The following is a 25,932-nucleotide window of genomic DNA, read 5'->3' on the forward strand; positions in this document are numbered from 1 at the left end:
TGGCACAGAGCGGGTGCTTGGCAGGTGGGGGCGACAGTGGCTGTCGCTGACTCTCAGTCGCTCAGACCCAGGGCGTCAAGCGCTGACTTGAGGCTCACCAGTGTGCTCAATTTTAACAGGAAAGGGCATGGAACGGGGATGCAACAAACGGAAAAACCAGGGGCCCAGGGGTGTGGTTCCTTTTCTGTGGCTGCCCCTCCCTCCACCCTGTCCCAGGTGATCACTATCAAAAGCACACGGACAAAAGTGACCCAGGGTGTGCCTCCATAAGTAAGCACTTCTCTACGAATTACAACCTCAGAGAGGAGGACTCTGGTGCCACACCAGGACTGGAAATCCTGCCACGTTGAGGAACAGGTCACACCGGATGAGATGTGACGCCAGCATTTGCAGAGCCAACACGGCAGCATGTGGCTGCTGGGACAGTGGTAGGGGCCTCTCCAGTGTCAGCTTCTCCCTTAGGTCTGGGAAGAGTCGGGAACATGCAGCCATAGTCGTGCGGGGCCTGGTCATGAGTGCAGGGATGCGAAGCCCCAAAGTCAGGGGTGGCCGCACCCTGAGGTGGTGGCTTTGCGGTAAATTGTGGTTTCAGGGAGAAACGGAGTGAACAGAATGGAAGCCAGGTAGAGTGTGGGGGCAGCATTGGGCAGTGTGCTCCCGGGAGCGACAATCTTTGCTTCCCCCAATGTCTCCTGGAATGATGACTTCTCTGGAACCTTCAGTGGTCATATTTTTTTTCCTCAGTCCTAACAAAGAAGAGTAGTAGAAGCAGAAAGCAACAAAACAAGAGGAAAGGACATAAGAGGAGAAGAAACTCAGGACAGATCCTCCCAATCAGCAAGAAAAGCTGAATGGCTCATGCTATGTTCATACAGAAATAAAACATCATAGAACTCATTCATGCTTTATTTTAGGGAAGGAAAGAAATGAAACCTTCTTGGGTCAGCATGAAGAAAAAGACACAGCACAGGTGGCGGCAGCCGCTGCATTCCCTGCACCCTCCTTTCTTAGCAGGGGTGCTGTCTAGTGTGGTTGCTGGACTCAGACACTCCTGGTCAGAGGCCTTTTCAGGTGGTGCTGGCAACCTGCTGTGAGCTGCCGGAAGAGACGGGACAAAGGGCCCGAACAGGCAACACTTCCCCAGAAAGTGGGGTGAGGGGAAGGCCCCAAACAATCTCATTCAGTATGTCCCGCATTCGGGCCTCAATCTCGTTCAGTACATCCCGCATGCAGACCTGTGCGTGAACTCTGAGCACCTATGCGTGTGTGATGCTTCACAGATGAAAAAGTTTGGCAATGAATAAAGGAGCCTCGAAGAGCCACAAAGCCTTCTAGAGGGGGGCAGAGTCCCACTGGATATCCAGGAAGAGGTGTGCCAGCTCCCGCCACCGTGGGCCCGACCTGACTTCCAGGCCCTTCCCAGTGCTGCTGAGATGGGCTGGGCACTCGTAACACTTCTGATCATTTTAGAGATTGGGAAGCAGAGGCTCTGGGAAGTCGGTGCTTGCTGGGGTCACAAAGGTAGGCAGCAGTGGCCCCAAAGCTCTAGATAGTACAGGCTACTTGACCTCCCCAGTAAAGTCCCGAAGCCCACTGTTTTCACCCGTCACGGTCCACACGTCCCGCTCTCTGCACACACCCACCTCTTCCATGGCTTCTCTTGCCTGCTAGACAGACAGCAGGGTCCACAGCAGAGTCCTCCCTGCACGCCCAAGTACTGTGCACAGGCTCCGGAAATAGCGAGTGCTCACAGGCATGGGACCCAGTGCTGGGGGAGTTTCTCAGCGAGCCCAGCCTCTGCACACACCCGCAAGCTGGAGACCACGCCTTCCGTGCTCCCCTGTAGAACCCACTCTCCATTCATTCCCCAGGCTTTCTGCCTCTGATGTTTTAAAGACTTTATTTGTATTTGGGGGTGAAGAACTGCCTCTCACTGGTGTCAGTTGCTTCTATCTACATGTCACTGTATGTCTAGGGAACCTGTGTGTTAAAAAGGTGGTAAGGTGATGTGCAAAGACCTGATTACACCAGGACCTGAGGGGGCTGGGAAGTACTGGGGATGGCAGAGAGGAAGGGGGGCTCCTCCCATGGGAGGCCTCCCTAGTCAGAGGCTGTCAGTACCGTCTGTGCCTCCAATGGACAGAGAAGGGCAGGATTTCCAAGATGGGGGTCTCGACTGGCATTGAAGGCCCTGGCCCCTTGCGTCTGACCCTCTTCCTGGCTTGCCCATCCCTTCCTCCCTCTATGCTTGCACCTCAACTGTCCTTCCCAGTTTTCTGAGTGCCTCTCCTGCAGCATGCCTTCCCTGAGGCTCTCCCTGGGGTCCGGCCAGGCCTGTGTCTCCTCTCCTCTTCTGGCAGGTGCATGTGCGAGTCACCTCTGAGTTCCAGGTCCCCAGTCCAGGGGCAGGGCCTGGGGGCTCAGGGGCTGTGCTGGACAGGGAGGGCTGCTGTTCCCATGCACGGGGGTCTGGGGAACTGGGTAGGGGGCTCCAGCCTGGGGCAAGTGCCTAACCTCTCTCAGGACCTGGGGACCCTGCTCGCTGCCACCCCCGCCTGCTGCTGCTGGAGATGAAAGCCATGGATGGAAAAAGCCTGGGAATCACTTCCAGGGACTGAGAAGATCTAAGCAGGGAGGGAAATGTTTTAAAAAATTCATATAAAATTAACCATTTTAAAGTGAACAATTCAGTGGCGTTTAGAACATCACAACGGTGTGCGGTCCCCACCTCCATCTAGTTCCAAAACATTTCCATCGCTCCAAAGTCAACCCCCTCACCCGTGAAGCAGTTTCTCCCTGCTCCCACAAGCAGCGTGTGTTTCTTTTTCCTTCCAACTGATGATGGTCGTGTCTTTGAAAGAGAAGGATCTAGAAACATAGGTAGTCCTGTAAGCCTGGCTTTCTGAACACAGTAGCCAGGCCTCCTGTCACGCTGCGCTCTTGCCTCGCTAGTCAGCTAGGAGATAAGGAAGAAGGGGTTTGCCCAGACTGGCTGCTCTGAGTTGAGGGCTTTAATACAAATCAAGGAGAAAAAAGTAACTTGTGGATATGGTTTGGCTGTGTCCCCACCCAAATATCATCCTGAATTATAACTCCTATAATCCCCACGAGTCGTGGGAGGGACCCAGTGGGAGGTAACTGAATCACGGGGGTGGGTTTTTGCCATGCTATTCTCATGAGAGTGAATAAATCTCATGAGATCTGATGGTTTTATAAAGGGGAGTTTCCCCTGCACATGCTCTCTTGCCTGCTGCCATGTAAGTCGTCCCTTTGCTCCTCCTTTGCCTTCTGCCATGATTGTGAGCTCTCCCCAGCCATGTGGATCTGTGAGTCCATTAAACCTCTCTTTCTTTACAAATTATGCAGTCTTAGGTATTTCTTCATAGCAGTATGAAAATGGACTATACACTTGTAAAACTTAGATTATCAACAACAGTATTTTTTTGTATATATATTGACATAGTTTAGATATATGTCCCTGACAAGTCTCATGTTAAAATGTAATCCCCAGTGTTGAAGATGAGCCCTGGCGGGAGGTGTTTGGCTCATGGAGGCAGATCCCTCATGGCTTGGTGCTGTTCTCACGGTAGTGACTGATTCTCACGAGATCTGGTTAAGTGCGTGGCACCTCCCCTGGCCCTCTCTCTCACTCCTGCTCTGGCCATGTGATATGCCTGTTCCCCCTTCACCTTCCACCGTGATTGGAAGCTTCCTGGGGCTTCCCAAGAAGCAGATGCCAGTGCCCTGATTCCTGCACAGCCTGCAGAACTGTGGGCCAAGAGCCAATTCAGTCTCTGTTCTTTATCAATGCCCCAGTCTCAGGTATTCCTTCATAGCAATATAAGAACAGCCTAACACACAAATATATATATCACATATATTATGTAAAAATATACCTTTACATAGATTATAGATTTATATTTTGTATATAGAATATGTAAGATATAAATTATATATTTCCATTATAAGTGTATACATATGTATATGCATACACACACCCATATATGATTAGGACAAGGCCTTCCCTTAGCCACTGAGAGACTGCAGGGAGTGGGCAGGGTGCTCACCCCACCTCCCAGTGGGCCCTGAAGTCCCTCAGAGGCACTTCCTGTTTGTCTGCTGGCCCTCCCCACACCTGCCTCCAGCAGAGAAGCCCTCCCTCCCAGACCTTCTGGGGCACCCTGGGGAGTTGGTGGGGCCCATGGCCAACCTGCTCCACATGAAGGCGTCGAGGTGTCTGGGTGAGGGCACCTTCTGGCCCTGAGGCAGGCTCAGCAGTAAACCTTAGTGAGGAGGCAAAGATGAGATGTGAGATCATTGCAGGATGCCCCACAGCAGCCACTGGGAGGGAAGGAAGACCCATTCCTGAAATGTCTGAGGAGCAACAGGCAGCAGCAAGGCGGGCCCTCAGGACTTTCACAGCCTCACTCCACCCCTCGGCCCACACGCTCCTGACTGGACCAGTGGCAGAGGAGATGAGGGGACCTGCTTGGACCTAATCCTGACTGCAAGGAGGAGCTGTCTGGTAAAGCAACAGAGATGGGAGCCTCGGGACAGACCACCACCGTCTGAGAGTTTGTGATAGAAGGAGGGGCACAGTCAGATGCTCCCTATGTTCTTCTAGAAAACAGACTTTTATTTTTTGTAGAGATAGGGGTCTCACTATGCTGTCCAGGCTGGTCTCGAACTTCTGGCCTCAAGTGACCTTCCCAGCCTGACTTCCCAAACTGTTGGGATTACAGGTGTGAGCCACCACACATGGCCTAGAAAACAGATTTTAACAAACTCAGAGGAAAGAAAGAGGAGGTGATAGGATCCAATGGGCTGAAGCTCACAGTGGCAGCTGAACTGAGAGGAGTGGGGCTCTCACAGTGCCCTTCTCACCAGCACAAGGAGGCTCCAAAGAGAAGCAAGTGCCACCAGGACCAGCGAGACTCTGCTAAGCAGATAATCTGCCCACCAAATCCCACTTATTTTAGACAATCTAGTATATCAAAGATTAAGGCAGGCTGAAATAATACGGATTTCAGCAAAGCATCTGACAAAATTTCTCATGTTATCTATGTATACAAGATGGATAAATACAAGTGGCTACTGTGGAGGTTAGCAGAATCCATAACTGGTTGAATCACACATTCAAGAAGCTGATTAAGAGACCAATGCTAACCTTGAATGACCCCTGGGAAAGGTGCCCAGGGCATGATCAATGACTCAAATGAAGACACAAAGGATATGCTTATCTAATGCATGCCTGATGGGAAGCCGAGGTGGGCAGTCTGTAAACCAGATAACAGAGTGAAAACCAAGAAAGTCAAAAAAAGTTGCGATCATGGGCCAAATGTAATGGAAGGAGTTCACTAGAGACCCACGAAGAGTCCTGTAGCGTAGGTCCAGAAACCCAGCTGTGTTGGATGGAATGGAAGAGGTGCGGAGTAACAGCAGGAGACAGGAAAGAAGGCGGCTGTAGGTGAGTAAGTCAATGATGTGATCTGACTATTTAGACGGAGCATCATAAGGTCACAGTGCCGCAGTCCTGGTGCCCGGATGAGGAGTCACTTGCCCTGGTCTACTTGGAGCTGGAGTGGGGCGCTCAGAGCCAGGACCACCTTCCCAGAGGGTCATCCCAGGGGCCTTTAAGGAGGCCAGGGTGGTGAGGGAAACTGAAGCCAGACCACAGGAGGGAAAGGAGAAGCAGCCATCAGGTTCAATGGCCCAGGAAGGCACAATCCTGTCCATTTCTGTTCATCCTAGCACCCTGCCCAGCACCCCCAGAGCCCAGTATGGTGTCCAGCACATGAGAACGGCAGCAAAAGTGGGGACTGAGATAAGAGAAGACTTGAGGTGAACATAATCAAATGTCTGCACATGTTTTCATGGTGGTCACAGCATACAGGGCTAGACGCAGACAGCGACCTACTGGGAAGTTAGGGAGGGAATTTGTGTGTTGGGCAGAAAGCTGATCGGTGGGACTGCTAAATCCCCTCTTAATTCCATAACATCCATGTCTCCTCTCATCTGGGCAGCCTTTTCGTATTTTAAAATATCTAGAGGTTTGCAAAACATAATTCTTAAAATCAACGGCATGCATTCTTCATGCGTTCCAAAAGAATGTTCATGAATCATCTCTGTCCTGGCTTCTCCTGGGGAGCCACGTTTACTTCCTTCCTTTCTTTCTCCCTAGCTGAAACCAGCATTTTGTCTTTGTTATTCTTTTAGAGCAGAGAGACTGTGATGTTCTAGCATTTAGTCTATTTCTGAGTCCCATGCAGGGTGACATGCTGTTCGAGCAACTGGAGACAGAGCTGTGAATGAGACGCACATTTTCACCCCTGACCTGTCCCTTCCACGCAGCCTAAGGACTTGGATGAGGCTTCTCCTGCCGACACTACCTGACCAGTCTGCAGTCACAACCCAGATGCAGGGACAGCACCTGCCCTTTCCTTGGCAGAGCCAAAGACGACACCCAGGTACACAGCGGCCCTCTCTCCAGGCCTTAGAGCTCTCCGTGTGCCATGACAAAGCTCCCCACCCCCAACGAACCTGAGAGGTAGAGAAATTCTCCCCAAGCCCAGTTCTACAAAATAGAAAAGGAAAGGAAATTCATGCTTACTGCCCACACACAAGGTGGTGAACATGCATCAAGTAACTCAAGCCTCAACATTACCACTTAATGTGGTTTGAATCGGTGTCCCCACCCAAATCTCATGTTCAATTGTAATCCCCGGTATTGGAGGTGGGGCCTGGCGGGAGATGACTGAATTATGCGGCGAGAGGATTTCTTGTGGATGGTTTAGCAGCATTCCCCCACCTTGGTGCTGTCCTCATGATAGTGAGTGAGTCCTTGCGAGATCTGGTTGTTTAAAGATGTGTGGCGCCTTCCCCTCTGGCTTTCTTGTTCCTGCTCCAGCCCTCTTGTTCCTGCTTTGGCCATGTAATGAGCCTGTTCTGGATTTGCCTCCACCATGATTGAAAGCTTCCTGAGGGCTCCCCAGAAGCAGATGCTGCCATGCTTCCTGTACAGCCTACAGAACCATGAGTCAATTAAACCTCTTTTCTTATAAATTACCAAGTCTCAGGTATTTCTTTATAGTAATGCAAGAATGAACTAATACACTGCTTGCAAGGCTTAGACGAGTTATGAGCCTTGGCTGGAGCCAGGATTCAAACCCAGAGTGTAACCTGCACTGGGTCTATGGGGGGCTGTGGCAGGGAAGGAAGGGCTTGGAGCTTGGCAGACCTGAGTTTTTGCTGCAGCTCAGGAGGTGCAGATGTGCAGCTGTGCACAGGCCACCCCACCTCTCTGAGCCTTACTTGCCCTGTCTGTAAGGTGGGCATAATACTACAGCTGTCTCCAGGGGTGAGAGTGAAGAAAAATGAAATAAGACAACAGAGATAAAGTACCCACCACGTAGGGAAGGCTGGTCAGCTAACTGTGGCTTCTGCTCTTACCAAAAGCCATGTGCTGGGGCAGGTTTCCTTTCAGTACCCGACCAGTGCTTTCTTCTTCTTGTTTTAAAATTTTTTTTTTTTAATTTTTGGTGGCAGTTTTAACAAAATGCTGATCCACAGCATCGAGCTACCACCAGCAGATGAAAGCAAGGATGTGCCGCTGGCTCTGTGGCGCAATTAGCATTCTCCTAAACAAACGAGCTTCAACAGAGCTGTAATTAAGCAGGCCTGTAATTAAGTATATGCCCTTTATCATAACGATCATGCTTAAAAATGGCATGATGCATGGAACTCTGTTATTAATGCTGTAATCCCAAACTGAAGTGCGAGTACATAGAAATCAGCGTGTCAGGCCTGTCACCAGAGTGTTTGTAAAATACATTAAAGAAAAAACCCAGAAAACAATGAGCTCATTCAACTGTTCTTTTTACAATCAGGCACTACAAGTCAAGGGGATTGTGAATGCTTACAGATTCTGCAAGGTTTAAACAAATAAAGCTCTAATCTGCTACTGTATTAATCCCACCCCCTATTTTAAAGAAGGAAAAAGGGGGTGCTGGGTTGTTTTTTTTTTTGCCAGCTGACCTGAACGCCTGTCTTTGCTATTCTTGGGGAAGCAGTCAGTCCAATCTGCATGCTGCATTTGTTTGGACATAAAATTGGATTCCTGCTTGCACAGACAGCTCTGCCATGAATCTGTAGGAACTTTGCCTGGCAACGAGATGGGATTATAGCTCCTGCATCCTCCCTTCGTATGGGAACTATAATTTTACCCGCCAAGGCAGTCCTCCAGAGCCATCCCTTGTTTCTCCCCTCCAAACACACACCTCAGACTTCTGCAGGCTCAACACAAACCCACCACCGACCAATTCCCAAGGGCTCCGGACTAAGGACCACCCATCGCCCTGGAATACCTAGTTGCTCAGAGCTGCCAACCCTTATCCCTTCCCAGTGTGTCAGTACACAGACGGGATGAGGAAATACTCCAGTCAGCACATGGATTAATTTCAACACGCTTGATAAGGAGAGTCATAAAGTCATGTGGTAAAAATGTAAAAATTAAAAAAAAAAAAAGACTCCATTACCAGCATCTCAATTGTTATCTGCTTAAAGTTGTCAAGCGGTGTTAAGTGAACTCGGGTAATAGTACCTCAAAGTACTTGCAGAGATGCTGGTGAACAATGAGGCTTATTGGCAGGTAGTCATTTTCGGAATAAAATTAAATGCAACCGGAGTGGTGGGAGGCCTTTAATTCTGTGTGCCTGCTCGGGGCTTGAAGCTGTAAATAGTCAGCAACCCCAAGCCTTTCTTCTCCCCTTTCCTGTGGCGTTTCAAAAGTCCTTTACAATTTGTGATGGGAAAAATGCCAGCAACTCAAGATCTCAAGGCCATTTCTCAAAACTCATTTGCAAACCAAAACACAGAGCCTGTTTTGCTTTCTTGGTGATTTCACTTTGGGGATATTCCTTGGAAGGTATTTGTAGATGCCTCCAGAGCTGTCTGCTCAGTGACATTCCAATTGAGTTTACACAGGGCCAACAACTTCCTTCTAGATCCCCAAAGTAATTTGTTTTGCCATGTTATTCATAAGCCAAAAGGAGTGATTTATCAGCCACTGCCGGAGCCTCCCGCGTCCCCTGCGTGAGAGGCAGCATGGGAGGATGCAGTACAGGCGCCGGAGTCGGACCCGTGTGAGCGTTCAGCCGGACCCGGTGCTTGTTAGCTGTGTGGCTTTGGGCAAGTCACTTAACCTCCGAGTCAGATTTTCATCCGTCAAACGAGGATCATCGTGCCCACTCCGCAGCACCGCTGAGGGACCAGACAGCAACGGGAAAGCACAGCCCGACCACAGCAGCCACTCAGAAAATGGGGGCAAGGCTGCGGTTTTATGTCAAAAGCAGCTGACTGTTTCTGCAGGAAATGAGTTCAGACCAGGCCCCACCTCTAACTAGTTCTGTAATTTGGGACAAGTGTTTAACGTCTCTGAGCCTCTGTTTCCTCAGCTGTAGAAGAGAGAAAATAATAATACCTGGACTGCAATGACATTCAAACAAGATAAAAACATTAAGCCCTAGGTGCAAACTAACTGCTCAGTAACTGTTCGCCGTTTGTATTAGTGTTAGTGTTATTACTGCTGTACAGAGGAAAATACCCTTTCACGGTTGACCTTTTTCTACCTGCTTTCACACAAGAACATAAGTGCAGCCATATTACATTACACAATCCATAGGCTGTGAGACCCAATCCAAAGACGTTTGGTGGGACGGAAGCAATGTGTGCCAAGGAGTGACTCACTGGGTCCCCCAGACCGGGGTACCCTCACACCACAAACGAACGTTCTCTGAGGTTCCATTTGGCATGAGCAATCTGAATATTACACATACACACACACACATACACACACACACACACACACACGGCACCGACTCCTCCTAGGCTCCCCGTCTCTACACAGGAGACTCTAATTGACGGGCCCGCTTCATCCCTCTGCATTCCCAGCATCCTGGGAGGAATCTAGGGCCACCAGCCCACCCACCTCCTCCTTCAGGGCAGTCCCTCCCTCCAGGGCCCAGGGTGCAGTGCCGGGCTGCAGAACCTCATGCAGGTCCAGGTCAGTTCTCTGAAAGCTGTGGGAGCACAGAGGGAGGGCAGCTGCCCCACAGACCACACCCACGAGAAACTTGACACACAACAATAAGAACATTCTCACTGAGACTCAGAAGCTTGGATCTTGCTTTCAAGTCGAGCTTGACTTGCAACACCAGAGACAGCAGACACCAGGGAGAGCCACAGTCTGGGGCACCCAATGAGTTACTCCTCAGCAAACATTGCTTTTGTCCCTCCAAATGTCTTTGGGTTGGGACTCACGGCCCCTGGGTTATGCAATTTAATATGGTTGCACTCCTGTTTTTACGTGAAAGCAGGCAGAAAGGGGTCTACCGCAAAAGGGTGTTTTCCTCTGTACAGCAGTAATAACACTAATACTGACTAATACTAACACTAGTGGCTAACAGTTACTGAGCAGTTAGTTTGCACCTAGGGCCTTATGTTTTTATCTCATTTAAACATCATAGCAATCCAGGTATTATTTTCTTTCTTCCACAGTTTAGAAAAGAGAGGCTCAGAGACATTCAAGAAACTTTTTTTTTTTAACGTTATAAATATTTAATGGCTTGGGGTAGGGATCAACTGCATTTTGCTCAAGGTTAAGATAAAACACAACTCAGTGATACTTCTCCACATGAGTACAAAGGTACCCTGGTGGCTGAGAGGCCACTGGGTCAGTGCACACACCTGCTGCCCACAGTGATGAACACAGACACTCCTCAGTGAGCTCGAGACCAAAGGAGCTTTGTAGATGCAGAACAAAAAGCAGAACCAAGGTCCAATGCAGATATGTTACCTCTAGTAGCGACCACATCCTCTGGAAGAAGGCAAGCTCTAAAATAGGCCATGCGATCTGCAGCCAAGGGGGGTAACTGAACGCAAGGGCCTGGCAGGCATGGCCTGTGACTGCTGAACACGCTGTCCCTGGGGCTGAGCATCACATACGCCCCCCGGTTGTGGAGCAGGGAACCTCAGGCTTGGAAGACGCACTTTCTCTGCCAGGGCTCTTTTTGCCTTCTCAAAACCAACCCATAAATATTTTTAAGTTGCACTCTTTCATACTTCAGCACAGGAATATATTTTCAAAGGAAACCATTCCAATAGGATAGCTAAGTCAAAGCACCCCTTGCATCCAGAGCCGCTGATCCCTGGGCCCTTCTCAGAGCAAGCCTTGGTAGTGGTCTGTACACAGTGCCTGGGGTCCCACCGGCCTGTTTCCTATGTGTTCACCTGCGTGTTTGCATGTATAGAAAAAAGACAGAATTTTATTTTTTTATTTTTCAGACATGGGCTCCTGTTCTATCACCCAGGCCAGTGTGCAGTGGTGCCATCATAGCTCTCCATAGCCCTGAACTCCTGGGCTCAAGGGGTCTTCCTGCCTCAGCCTCCCAAGTAGCTGGGATTACAGGCATGAGCCACTACAGCTGGCCAGAATTTTGTTTTGTATGTATTTGTGTTTTTAATAAAAATAGCATCACTGCATAAGTAACTGTTTTGCAATTTACTTTTTTTCACTTGACTGTCAGAGAGGTTTCCACATCAATTCCTAGAGCTCTGTCTCAGCCTTTTTCACTGTTGCATAGAAGTAGGGTCCAGAGACAACCAAGAACCAGCTTGCCGGGAGCCCTGATGGCCATTCTCAGTGGCCTGAAGGGCATCATGAGGTCCCTGGGGAGCCACTAAAGGGTCTTTGAGCTGGAGAGAGAGATGGCGAGATTCAGGTTTTAACAATGCCTCCCTGGCTGTGGAGAGGAGAATGAATTGCAGGGAGTGAGGCTGGAGCAGGAATACCAGGGAGGAAGTTCTGATGCTGAAGCAGGCGAGGGACACTGGTGGCCTGGATGAGGGCAGTGGCAGTAAGAATGGAGGAGCTGGGGAAGACCAAGGGACGTTTAGATGGAAGAATGAAGAGACCTTGTCACTGGCTGCAGAGGGGCAAGGCAGAATCAAGGGTGACTCCAGGATCCTGGCCTAAAGAGCTGGGAGAACGAAATGCCAGGTACTGACAGGGGCATGGGGGCCAGTGGAAAAGCAGCACAGATGAACTCGTGGGCCCCGCTGAGCATGTGTCAGGTTTGAGGGGCTTGGGAGACAGTCAAGGGGAGGCAACTGGTCAACACTTGTTAGAACATCATGACCGAGAATGCGAGACGGATGGGTGAGGGCTGCGCGGTGGAGATCCAGAAATGAGGCCTGGTGGGCGGGGATGTGAGGGTGAGTTTGGAAGTAACCAACATGGTGATGATTGAGGCCATGAGAGAAGATGAAATATCTGGAACATGGTGAGAGAGGGAGGCCTGGGACAGAGCTGAGGAATGTTAATGTTCCAAGCTGGCAAAAACAATGGGAAGATCAGAATGTACTCTGTGATACTGGATCAAAATCAGAGGTATCATTATAAAGTCAGTTTTAATATGTGGTTGCAGATAGATACATAAGCGCACATCTATGTGTGTGTGTGTACACTTATAGGTATATGTGTACATATATTTCTCTCTACACACACATGTGTGTACATTTCTCTCTGCTGAGGCAATGGCAGTTTGGAGGCGATGGGCACTCCTCATATCCAGACTCTGCTTTCTAGCGTCTCCTCTAAAAGAGACTGGAGCTCTTTGGAGAAGTGGCTGATTCAGTGCTGGGCAGGAAGGGAAAAGGCCAGGAACATCTTGTTGTGCCAGAAATTAAAGAGGTTCTCAAAGAATCACAGGAACACAGCAGAAAGGCACAAGAGCCAGCCCGAAGGGGTTCCCATTGGCTAAATATGAATCCATTTGAGCATCAAACTAAAAAACGACAACAATGCGTAAGAATACCATAGTCCATACCAATATAAAGAAAGAAATTGGCTGAGGATAAGGGAAACCTCGTCCTTATATACTGGAGAAATGGCAGAGTTATGAAAGTCAATGGATGCGAAAAGTGACAGGTGAAAATCTGATGAGGAACAAGTTATTCACATAGGCCTACAGTATTCCCCACAAATTACCTACTAATTACAAAGGTAAAAGCAGTAATTTTACAGTGAAGAAAGCTGCCACGCAGCACCTTCGCCAGGTGATCGAAGCTAACTTCACCGGTACTGGGTCACACCAGCACCGTGGGCCTCCCAAAAGGATGCACTGAGAGTGAGACTCTATCGATGGCTTCAGGAGGATTCCTGCCAAAATCCATAACAAATCTCATTATGAGAAAACGTCAAACAAGGGATGTTACACAAGGTACGGGATACTGAAGTAAAGGATAGGATCTACAACACCCGGGGGAGTCCTCACGTTACAGCACCAGAAAAGGTGATGTTCAGTTTAAATTACTTCAATCAAATCTGATTTCCGGCTGGGCACGGTGGCTCACACCCGTAATTCCAGCACTTTGGGAGGCCGAGGTGGGCAGATCACCTGAGTTCAGGAGTTCGAGACCAGTCTGGGCAACATAGTGAAACCCTGTCTCTACTAAAAAAAAAAAAAAATCCAAAAATTAGTCGGGCATGGTGGCACACGCCTGTGGTCCCAGCTACTCAGGAGGCTGAAGCAGGAGGATCGCTTGAACCCAGGAGGTGGAGGTTGCAGTGAGCTGAGATCGCACTACTACACTCCAGCCTGGGCGACAGAGCCAGACCCCGTCTCAAAAAAAAAAAAAAAAAAAATCTGATTTCCCACAAAAGTGAGTGGCATACACAAGGTTATTATAGGTCTATCCCAGGACTGATATCCAATTTGTAATAGAAATGATCACAAACACCAGAGTTACTTAATTATAAAGTATGCACCTCTAGGGCACCATAGAAAGTGCTCTAAAGTATATGTAAATAAATTCAACAATACAATACTTTTTTCCTCCTTAACAACTCCTGGCACCTGTCAGGACCAGAAGGCTTCTCTGGTGCGGCCTGCAGTGGTAGGTGGCAAAAATGGCAGCAAATCCCACTTTTCGTGTATGTGTGCCCCCTAGCAATATGATTTGTCAGTTCTCCCATCAAGAGGCGTAATCTATTTCTTCACCCCCGAATCTGGGCTTGGCCACGTGACTTGCTTTGGTGAACGGGACATCAGCAGTTATGACACCAGCAGAGACGTAAACATGCTTGTGAACCCGGGTTAGACTTCCCTTGCTTTGGAGTGCTGGGTCGGCCAAATGCACAGGCTCAGAGAAGCCTCCTGGAGCATGAGAGATCACGTGGAGCAAACACGAGCATCTCCAGCTAAGGCATCCCTGGAGCAGCCAACCTGCCAATTACAGACAAGGGAGTGAGGCCATCTCAGCCCATCTCAGGCCATCCGGCTCCAGCCAGGCCATCCCAGGCCATCCAGCCCCAGCCAGGCTGACCTGGACCAGCATAATCACCCACTGACCCACAGAGCCATGAGAAATTATAAATGTTGGTTGGTTTAAGCCCTAAGTTTTAGGGTGGTTTGTTATGCAACAAAAACTAACTGATGGAGGGGCTACATCTTTGAGAGGAAATTCAGATAGATTTCTCCAGAAACTACTCTCTTTGTATCTTTATACTGGCTGCCTTAGAATAAAGTCAGTTAACAGAAAGGGCTTTGGTGTCAAACAGCCCTAGGTTCAAATGCCCGGCCCACCAGGCACTAGCTCTGCACCCACGAAACACGTTTATTGAGCCTCTAGAAATGGGGCTGATTATTCTAGGGGAGATGCAAGGATTCAGAAAGATAACACATATAAAATAAATGTTCAGCATGTGTTAGCTATTATTATCATTACCACCCCAATGATGTGCAGAGGCTGAGACTTTCTTGACCCACTGCTGGAAGGACCTATTTTCAATGTGCTCCCCCCACCCCCCGCCCCACCAATCTGGAGGCCACTTGTGCATTTAGAGAGTAAGCTCCATGACAGCTGCACCTCCGGCTCCTAGAACAGCATCTAGCATATAATGGCATCCAAAGAAACCTACTGAATAAGTAATGATGGGAAGAGAACTGGCCTTGGCATCAGGGGGCCCAGCTTTCAGGCAATCAAGTCTGTGTCCCCATCTGAGAGTAAAAGGGTTGGGCTAGATCAGTGACTCATCCTGGTGCTCATCTGGTGAGTTTGAAAAGATTATCACTGCCTGCCACCCCCAACCCCAGGGGTTCTGATTCAATTGGTCTGAGGGGTGGGCTCTGGGGATCGGCATTTTTTCAAAGCTCCCCAGTGATTCTAATGTGCAACCAGGTTTGAGAAGCCCTGGCCTAGAAGATGTTTAAGATCCAGCTCTGATAGTCTTCATTCTCACAAATGCTGAGTCACCCCAAGTATTAAATATGTATTGGTGATTTGAGAACCTGGCTTTAAACCTGAGGATGCAATATAGAAAACTCACTAAGTTGGTCCCTCCTACATGACAGCTGATTTCTGTAGCCCTCACCCAGATTCTACTCCTAAAGTCTTCTCAACAATGTTCTGCAAAGGTAAAAGCAGGTCCTGGGCCTTCCCTTCCTCCCCTGAAACCAAAGGGCAAGAAGAGAGAGGGCGTCTTGGATGCTTTGGGTGTCTCAAGCCAACACCGGCACAAGAGAGCATCTGTCTAAGGGAAGCAAAGCATGTCAGGAGTTACAGGTGTTCTTATTTAAAACTCACAATGGCCCTGGCACTGCCATTCCCATGCCCCCCAGAAGGAGTCTGAAGCCCAGAAGGGAAGGAACTAGTCAGGGCCACAAAGCTGGTCAACGGCAGAGCTGGGTGGACTCGGTGATCTCCTAAATCCACTGCCTTCCTCCATGTGAAGGAAGAGAGGGTAACACCTTTCCATGTGACCTGCAGAAGTCATCTAGAGATGGAAGTGGAGAAAACATAATCAAGAAGGGTGTGAAAGTGAAGGCAAGCTCCATGGAATTAAGGGACATTAGGGAGTGTCCTCCGGGCCCTCTCCCAGCAGATGCCATTCATGGCCAAGACGAATATTCCCACGTCAATATCACTGGAGTTCTCTTTCAAGTGCAGACCTCGTGTGCCATTCCTTTACTTAAAAACTTCAACGGTTTCCTAAAGCTTATAGGGTCATGTCACATGCTACGGTCCAGGCCCTTCCAGGCTGATCTCAACCTAGCTTTGTTCTCTAGCTGGCTCTTTCCTTCCTGCCACTCTGCTCCCTACACTTAGGATTTAGCTATCCTGGCCTGCTAACCACTTCCATCTGTGATAGGCCTTTCTCCTTGCTGTGGGCTCAGCCTGGGGAGCCCTTTCCTATTTATCTGCTTGTGAACTCCTCAAAGAGCAGAAACATGACCCTCTGGGCTGCCTCCTGAGCTACCACCCATCGGAGTGGATGACTGTGCTCCGATCATCTGCCCGGATGTCTTCCCCTGATTATGAGCTCTGTGAGGGAACCATGGTCCCTGCAGGCCCAGGGCCTGTAGGTGGGGGAACTCTCAGTAGCCAAGGCCTGGATGAGGTGATGGACAAATGAGTGAATAAAGCCATGTGCCCAGAAGAAAGCTGCTTCACAATGGGGATTCTTTAGGACTCTATGAAACAGGGACATCCCAACTCCTTACTCGGATTCCATGATTTAATCACTCATTTATCTGCCCAAGTACTGGAGTGACGAAGATAGTAGGCTTGAGCACTGTGCAAACTGGAAAGCTATAACCTTGTTATAAATTTTGCTTAAGATTTCAAAGACTCCCTACAGGTTAAGAAAATGGTATAAAGTATGACATTTGGTACCACAGCACAGGGACCTTCTGACCTTCATTAGTGGGACCAAGTCCGCCAGGACCCGAGCACCTTCAGGAGAACCCAGAGAATTGGGGATGGAAGCTCTGGAGCTCAGGCTGGGGGGTGACCCCTCGGGGGACAGCCACCTGGGAGAGGCTATTCAGAAGGCCCCAGGCTTCTTCCTCCCTAGAGCCAGCAGGCGATTCCAAAAGATTAGTCACCATGGTGGCCAGGGATAGCATAAATAAAGAGGGACCTGCCATAGAGCGTTGGCAGCAATCTAAACCCCACTTCTATTTTGTGTGAGTTGGTACCACTTGAGTGCATTCGAACCAGGTCATCTCTTCATAATAAAACTTAATTTACGGAGAAAAAAGGCATTTCTATGCCTTGTATTTTTCTCATTTTATAGCAAGCAGAAATACTGGACTTCTCAGTCCAAAACCAAATACCTGGCTTTCCTACCCCTCACATAGCTACTCGTATCATTTAGCTGAGCTGGATGTGGCTGACAGTCCTCATGGTGCGTGTGAGAGGATGGGAGCCCTTAGAACCCAAGCCTCTTGGGGACAGGGGGCAGGAGGACACACACCGACCTACACAGAGGTATGTTTCCAACCAGCAGGACTGTCAAGAACCATTTCCCTTGGAAAAGGCTTCTCTTGAGAGCAGCACACACCACACCCACGGGCCCAGGACTCAACTCGAGTGGACCAGCCCACAGGACAGCCGGGACATGAGACAGAAGGTGCAGCGTGAGACAGAGCTGATGCCAAACTGACACGCGCTTTGATCTGGAAATAGCAGGGATGTGCTGTGCTGCCTTCTATCTGGTCGCTGTGTCTATGAGGCAGAATGCCATCAATTACCCAGATTTCAGATTTAATATTAATCTTTAAAGGGCATGTCATGAAAATGTATCCTCTAAAGATTGGTTGTGAGTTCACTCCGTAAGCCTATCAGGGGACATGGGGGTGAGGCGGCCACCCATCTCTGCCTGTACCTGTCAGGGGCATCTCCTGCCACCTGACAGTAATTCCACCTGAGCTCAGCAGTCCCACAAACGAACAATTCCGCCAGCCACTCTAACCACGGTCTCAGCTCAACCTTAAGATTTAATAACAGGGCCTGCTGGTATTATTCTAATTTCTGCAGCTGATGAACTTTCAGAGGCAACGCGAGTTGAAATAATGAACGCAGAGATGACAAAGAATTCTCATCCAAGGTTCTCTGAACTATCCAGTATAATAAGCACTTGTTCCTTTCTACAATGGGCATATAAAAGAGAAATCTAAATAATAATTGCTGTAATTATCTTGAAAAATATGCAGAGATTAATGGTGATTATGAAAATCTGTATAATTGTTCTCTGAAATCATCTCTGATCAAGTGGTGTCTTGGAATGGCCGCTGCCAGGGAACTTTTAACACCGAACCTCATGCGGGCACGGCAATGTGACACTTCGGCTTTCTCCCTGTAAAATATTACCCTGTGTTTACGAAATTGGTTTTCATCACTTCCAATACCCTGGCCTGCATTTTAACTCTTCGTACCGGTGCCCCGCGGAGGCTCCAGGACGCCCCTAATGGGATGCGTATGTCATTGTGGTTCAAGGCTCCAAGTTCAACTTGTTATTTATTCAAATAATTAATTACTCTTGTATCTATCGAGCAGTTTGTCATGACACATTAATGACTTGATAGACTTCTATGAACTGGCAAACACAGAACAGCAGAGCGTTTTTATCGTCATTTAATTTTAAAACGATCCTGTGTGAAATTATCTAGTCGTGAGTGATGGGAGCATAAAGCACAGACTCAGCGAAGCCTCTTTTGGATCATTGCTTTATTAATGGTAACGTCAGGGAAATGAAAAATGCTAACATTGTCATATTCCGCTGCTGGGTGGAGATGAATGGCTGGCGGGTGGGCGAGGGCCCCATGCTCTCACCCCCATGGGCACCGACCCCCTCCCAGCGCTGGCCGGCCAGTTGGGGCTCAGGGCCTTGGACACCCACCCACACGCCCACCCCAGAACCCACCTCCACGCCCAGGCTCCCACCTCCACGCCGGGGTTCCCTTTCTGGGTTTACAGCTCTCCACGTCTATTACTTTGTGTGTGTGGTCTTTTTTTTAAACTTGGATTTTCCACTAGTGATATAAAGCACCCTCACGAAAACATTTCGCTTTATTGCTTCGAACATTAAATGTTATTAATCCAATAGAAAAACGTTAAAGATATTGCTGTCACCTTTAAATGTGAAATGATATTAGGAGCTAAAAAACGCTGGGTTAGTAGAAAAGACGTTCCCTTAGTTTCTTTCAAGCCTTGAGATAGGCGGGCTGGGTTGATGATAAAATAATTTTCCTACATGGCTCACAGCACAACATCTGCTTAAAAGAGCTCTTCTTTTTTATATATATATATATATATATGAAAACTGTTTCTCGATTGTTTTAATTACAAACTTGGGAATCTATGCAAGCTACTCTCTAGTAGCGTGATCCAAAGACGACAGACAGCAATCCCCGTAGAAGCCACCAGGGCCAGCCTGCGGGGGTTGTGGGGGTGCTGCGATGGCCATGCACAGGCCCAGCTGGGGACAAGGGAACTGGATCAAGGCATCACTCCTGGCCTCCATGGAAAAGGAAGAATAGGTGGACTTCTCTTCCTTATGAGGTTCCAGTTTCTGTTTTCCTGATCCCGGTGAATAGCTCTGCCACCCACCTGGTCTGGTCCCAGGGTCTGGGAGGAACACAGACCTGTCCCCAGACCTCATAACAGTCACCAGTTCTATAAATCCCAAAGAGAACGGTGGTGGTGACCCACATTTTTCAAATGCTTGCTCTGTGTCAGGTTGTAGTCTTGAGGTTTTCTGTGTATTGACTGATTTAATCCTCAAGGCAACCTCATGAGGCATGTGTGTATATTATTATTATTCTTCTTCTTCTTCTTCTTCTTATTATTATTATTATTATTATTCCTATTTTACAGAGGCCACTCAGGCAAAGAGCAGTTAAGGAACCTCCCCAAGAGCATCTGGCCAGCAGAGGTGGAGCCAGGGGTGAACTCAGGGAGCCTTCTCATTCCATCTGGAGATCACTCTGGAACTTGCCCTCCCCCCCACCTCCACTGCCCGCCACCACCCCAGCATCATCTCCCCAACGTGCTGAGGCCTAAATCCATCCTTTGGCCCTCCCTTCTCCAGACCCCGGTCAGGGAGAGGGGATGCCCATCCCTCTGGCCTGCCATTAGCTGCTTGGCTACTCCTGGCTCCACTTCTCTACACAGGGGATAGAGAAAGAAATGGAGTCAAGCAGATGCTTCTGCAATAGATAGGAAGTGCAGCAGAAGCAGAGCATCTGGGGGCATCTCCTGGCACGACCGAGAGCACAGCTGGATGTGAGCTGAAGCAGAGATGTTAGAATTCTGAGGATAAACAAATCAAAGAATGTGGGAAGACCTGAGCCAGAAGTTTAGTTTGGCGACTTATGTTGTGGAATGCTTTCCTTCTTCAGATGGAGACACTGAGGCCCGAGTGCCTATGACCTTCCCAGGGATGTGTCCAGCAAGGCGGCAACAAAGTCACCTCATCATGCAGTGAGTGTGGTGACGGAGCCTGTCCACCCTGCCAGGGAGGTCTGAGCAGAGCTACAGCCAGCAAGAGCAGCTGGGCGGAGTGTTACAGGCCCAGCGGCCATGGGGCACACAGTCAACTGATTTGGGGATCCCTAGGGGACCCCTCAAGAAGACAGGCATGTAGGCCTCTAGAGCCACTAAGACTGAGTTATAGGACACTGCAGAGGCCACGGCTGGGGAAAAGTGGTTTCAAATGGGAGCTCCAAATTCAAAGTCCAAAGCACATGCCCCAAATCTCAGGGGCAGCTGCTTCCCAACGAGGGCGGCTCCACTCATGAAGCCCGCCTGTGAAAACCATCACTGAGCCCCGGAGCCCTTTCTCTCCCTCCAGATGGGTGGGCTGGAGCTGGCAATTCTGGCTCTGAGACAAGCGGCTCCTGTGGGAGAGTGGGAGGTCCAGGCGAGCAGGGCAGGCAAGGATGGTTGCAGGTGAGCGCTATAAAAACTGCGTCCTCCAAGCTGCCCCACATCCAGAAGAGGCATCCTTCCGCTCCAAAACTCTCAAACCCGCAGGCATGCCACAGTCACCTGGGCTGCGTGCTAAAATACACATCCTTAGCCCCAAGCCTCCGGAGTCTTTGGCTCTGGGACCGCAGGCACAATGGCACCGTGAGAAATGCTGCTGTGCACGGGGTGCCTGTGTGCCGCTGGGGTGAGGGTGTCATGGTCTCACGGGCACATTTCTGTGAAGCTTTTCTGCACCAGCAGGGCTCTCCATTACCTGGAAGGACCAATGGTGCTGGGGGCAGGCAGTGATGCAGCACTGGTCATCAGACAGTGATGCAGCTGTGTCTTGGAGATGGCCTTGGACTTTGTGCCGAGCAACATGCTAGACTGTCCCCGTGGGTCACAGTCCCCTGAGGAAAACACAATTGGCCCGTTTTATGGCTGGGAGAGGCAAGGGAGCCTTGCCAGTGCAGTCAAGGGAAGGCCCGCACTGGGACCACGCAGCAGGCCAGGCTCGTGACACCCCAACCGAGTTTACGACAAGGCATCAAGAAACACCGGTGCCAAAGCACAGCCAGGTACCCTACCTGCCAACTGATTACTTTTTCCTTAGTATGTAACCCAACCTGGGGGTTCTCTTAGGTCCAGACCTGCTGTGATCTGAGCCCTTCAAACTTGCAGGATGAAAGGAGCCCTGAGAGATCCTTGGTCATCCATCTTTATATACTCAGTGAGTTTTCTCAGCACTTAGGGTTTCTAAGGTATTGACTTTCAGTAGCAGAAAGACAATAAATTCAGATGCCTTGTGAATGCCTTTTCTGGATTCCAGACAGAGGGTGTTTTTTCGGTCTTTCTCTCTCTCTCTACCTAACTCAGATTGAGCTCTTCCTAGTTTGAAGCTAAGGAACACAGTATTTCTAACTTGTGCTGGATTCTTGATTCCCTTTCTTGAACCTTTCTGTGCTTCCCTGAGTAATGACTTCCAGCCATTTGAAAATCTGCCCTGAATTTTTTCAAGGGACTCTGGTCACAGTAAAGTATTGAAGGACCCATTTCAATGGAACCTAACAGCCTAGAATGATACCAATATGCCAGGGCTGCTGTCGGGGACAAACTGCAGGCTGGAATGAGGGGGAACCACCGTGAAACGCAAGGCCCAACGGGAGACCCGGAGCCTGTTCTTAAAAATACTTTCCCTAAAGCCCCAGGGGAGGAAGAATATCATGTGAATCCAAAAGACCAGACCCTCAGGGAAAAGAGAAACCCAGCAGGCAGGCAAAGTGAAGAGCCAGTGTCGAGTGAGGATGCTGGCTCTGGCCAGAGGTCAGAAAGCCCCCCAAAAGCAGCAGCCCAGAGGCCCCCAAACGGCTTAGAAATAATAGGTTTCTCAGACACACACAAACGTGTGTGTGGTGCCTGATAGGGTTCCTAGGGGCTTCACACCCATTATCTCATTTGTCCTGCTCTCTACCCCGGGCCTGGTGAAGCTGAGCCTGGGCGCAGAGAGGTTTACCCGCTTGTTCAGTGTGACCTGGTGGGCGAGTAACAGAATGGGGTGTTGTCTGAATAGGGGTCTCCTGACTGTTACGCAATCATTTATCGGGTCAGTGGAAAAACCATTTGAGCGGAGACCTGGCAGGGACCGCACAATCAAAGGTCAAGGTTGCCCCATGCTGAGGGAGAGTGCAGGGCTACTGACTGTGCAGTCCGGGAGCTCAAGGAGATGGTGAGAATGGCTACGTGCTTTCTGCTCAGTCTTTATGGTGAAAAAGTCCCCAAATCATCTTTTGCCAGACATACTTTGAGAGCACAAGCTTTTTGCTCACTTTTATTGTCTGGTTTTGGTGGAGAGGGGCTCTCAGCTTGACTCCAGCAAGGCTATTGGACAAGCACCAAGTCGTGATTTCATTTGTGCCTAAGGTTCAGAAAACACAAGGTGGGCTTTCAATGCTCTGCCTGTAAAATCCCAAACACACATCACCTGTTCTCCCTCAGTAGAACGACAGGCGACACTTCCCTGTTTCCATTCAGTCTCAACCTAAGTGTTGTCTGAGGTGTGACAAAATGCAGAGAAAACGGAAGTACTGGCAGCTGTGTCCTCGCCCCTGAAATCTGACTCTCTGGGACCTGAAACTCCAACATCCGATGGGTACACTAGAAGCCCAATCTCTACCAGTACACAACATACAGGTACCCCCGAATCTAAAATACAAAAATTTTAAAAAAATAATACAACATTCGTGGTGGCTAGGATTGGTGGAAGTCCTGAAGGTTATGACATAAACATGTGTCACTGAACTTGGCACACACTGGGGTTCCTGGGGCAGCATGCCTGAGAGGGGAGGTGGGCCGGGGAGGTGGGCCAGTGAGCGAGCCGGTCAGATGCAGCTCCCAGATTTCAGCCTGGCTGAGAGGTGCCCCACTTTTCTCCTGCAAAAGCGATACCTCCCTTGAAGTAACACTTCGTCTCTTTATTTTAAAAATCTGATCCCACCCAAGAGCCAACTGCTAATGTTGGTGATGGAGGAAAGAAGGGATCCCAAGGGTGTAAGAAAGGGGTGGGACTCAGCTGGGGTGCGGATGAGGGAAGGAACTGACATCTATTAAAAAGGGGAGGGTGGGCCGAGGGCGCAGTTCAGCTCTACTCTGGAAGGAATGAGCCTGCCACACATGCAATGTGGAAATAAGAGAGGGTTTGCGAGCCTGGTGCAAGGGCTTCTGACTGTGGAGGAAACTCTGGTGAGAGCTGAAGAGCTGGTTAAACTCGTGAGCAGACGGCATAGGATTCTTGATGGTGCTTCAGGATGAAGCTGGGGGCCATATGTAGGCGCCCAAGAGGAAAGGAGGTTCCGGAATTGTAAGACGCTTACTTTTTCTTTTCTTTTATAAACTGAAGTTAAAGAGGGGTGCTATCAGCAGCCTGCTGCTGGTGAAGCAATTACTAGCTCAGGTGAAGAAACTTGAGGGGAGCACGGCTCTTGCACAGAACACCCTGCAATGCAGATGGACGTGGCCTTTAGGAAGGTGATGCCTCAGACCCCATATCCCAGGAGGAAAAGGAAGCTGCACATTCAAAGTGGCCAAAGAGTAACTGATCCTTTCCTCTCTCACTCTCAGGCAATCTTTATGATTCAGCCAGGATTCTACCATATTCCGAGTATCTGAGCTGGAAGCAGAAAGGGGCAGGATGAAAACCCCAGTCAAGTATCCTGTCAGCTTGTTAAAAAAACCCTGGGTCTTGGCTCAATTCTTTTTTACAAAAAGAAAACTCACAGTTAAAATCATTATTAGCAATGACGTAATATATAAATTTATTTTAGTGACAAAATTTGTTTACATAACTTTATGAATGATGTCAGTTTTTATTTATAGAACCATTAGCTCTAAGAAGTTCACCTGAATGTTTCATGTCTCCATTACTACATTCTGTGGGAGAAATCGTGTGCTAAAGAACTATTTTTAAATTTGGAGACTTGGGAATATCTTGGGGGTAAGTATTCAACAAAAACATTTAAGGTCTAATTACTGTATTGGGAAGAGAGGTTCAAGATGACCTATGAGGCCGGGTGTGGTGGCTCATGCCTGCAATCCCAGCACTTTGGGAGGCCGAGGTGGGAGGATCACCTGAGGTCAGGAGTTTGAGACCAGCCAGGTCCAACATGGTGAAACCCCATGTCTACTAAAAATACAAAATTAGCTGGGCGTGGAGGCGGGCGCCTGTGATCCCAGCTACTTGGGAGGCTGTGGCAGGAAAACTGCTTGAACCTGGGAGGTGGCGGTTGCAGTGAGCCGGTATCACACCACTGCACTCCAGCCTGGGCGACAGAGCAAGACTCCATTTAAAAAAAAAAAAAAAAAAGAAAGAGAGAGAAAAAGAGAGAAAGAAAGAAAGAAAGAAAGAAAGAAAGAAAGAAAGAGAGAGAGAGAAGGAAGGAAGGAAAGAAGGAAGGAAGGAAGGAAGGAAGGAAGGAAGGAAGGGAGGGAGGGAGGGAGGGAGGGAGGGAGGGAGGGAGGAAGGAAGGAAGGAAGGAAGAAAGAAAGAAAGAAAATAAATGACCTATCCAAGTTTATTGTCTCAGAACCACCATGACAGCAAAACTGTAACATGGAGCATTACAGGCTCAAATACTCACTTCAGTCAGGTTTGGTGGCGCACGCCCACTTTGGGAGGCTGAGTCAGATGGATCACTTGAGCCCAGGAGTTCAAGACCAGCCTGGACAACATGGCAAGACCCCATCTCTACAAAATACCAAAAAAATCAGCTGGGCGTGGTAGCATGTGCCTGTGGTCCCAGTTTCTCAGAGGCTTAGGTGGGAGGATCACCTGAGCCCGGGAGGTGGAGGCTGCAGTGAGTGATGATCTTGCCACTGCACTCCAACTTGGGCGACAGGGAAAGACCCTGTCTCAAAATAAATAAAATAAGGGCTGGGCATGGTGGCTCACACCTGTAATCCCAGCACTTTGGGAGGCTGAGGTGGGTGGATCACGAGGTCAAGAGATCGAGACCATCCTGGCCAACATGGTGAAACCCCGTCTCTACTAAAAATACAAAAATTAGCCGGGCGTGGTGGCGGGTGCCTGTTGTCCCATCTACTTGGGAGGCTGAGGCAGGAGAATCACTTGAACCCGGGAGGCGGAGGTTGCAGTGAGCTGAGATTACGCCACTGCACTCCAGCCTGGGTGACAGAGCAAGACTCCATATAAAATAAAATAAAATAAAATAAATTCACCTCTAGCCAGCTCAAACAGTGTTGCGGGTCTTACTGGGGAGGGAGCTGAAGCCTGGACACCTTTAAGGGGCCTAGAAATAAGGTTTTGGCCCAGGTAGCCCTGCCAGGACACGGTTCAAGATCCTTCCTGGAATCGCCATTATGGCGCATGCTCGCTCATCCCCAGAGTGGCTGCCCTGCGTACCCACAGGCTCACCGGAGGGAAGGGAAGAAAGGGCTGCCCAGTATTCCTATCAGTGGAGTCTGGTGGAGAGAGGCATGTGCATCTCTGGGGTGCATGTTACCGTGTGTCAAAGCATTTAAAGAACATTGATTAAGGAAGCATTTTCCTGGCTGATTAAAAAAAAAACTCTATTATGGTCATTGACCCCTGCCAGAAGGCTATTCACTATA

At 49.2% G+C, this 25,932-nt stretch overlaps 1 protein-coding gene across 2 annotated transcripts in view; it reads right to left on the minus strand.

The window, feature by feature from the left end:
* The window catches only part of MVB12B (multivesicular body subunit 12B), a 180,485-nt gene that overhangs the window by 26,124 nt on the left and 128,429 nt on the right, over positions 1–25,932 (minus strand). The window lies entirely within an intron of this gene.

This window comes from Theropithecus gelada, chromosome 15, assembly GCF_003255815.1.
Source record: "Theropithecus gelada isolate Dixy chromosome 15, Tgel_1.0, whole genome shotgun sequence".
NCBI classification, from domain to species: Eukaryota; Metazoa; Chordata; class Mammalia; order Primates; family Cercopithecidae; genus Theropithecus; species Theropithecus gelada.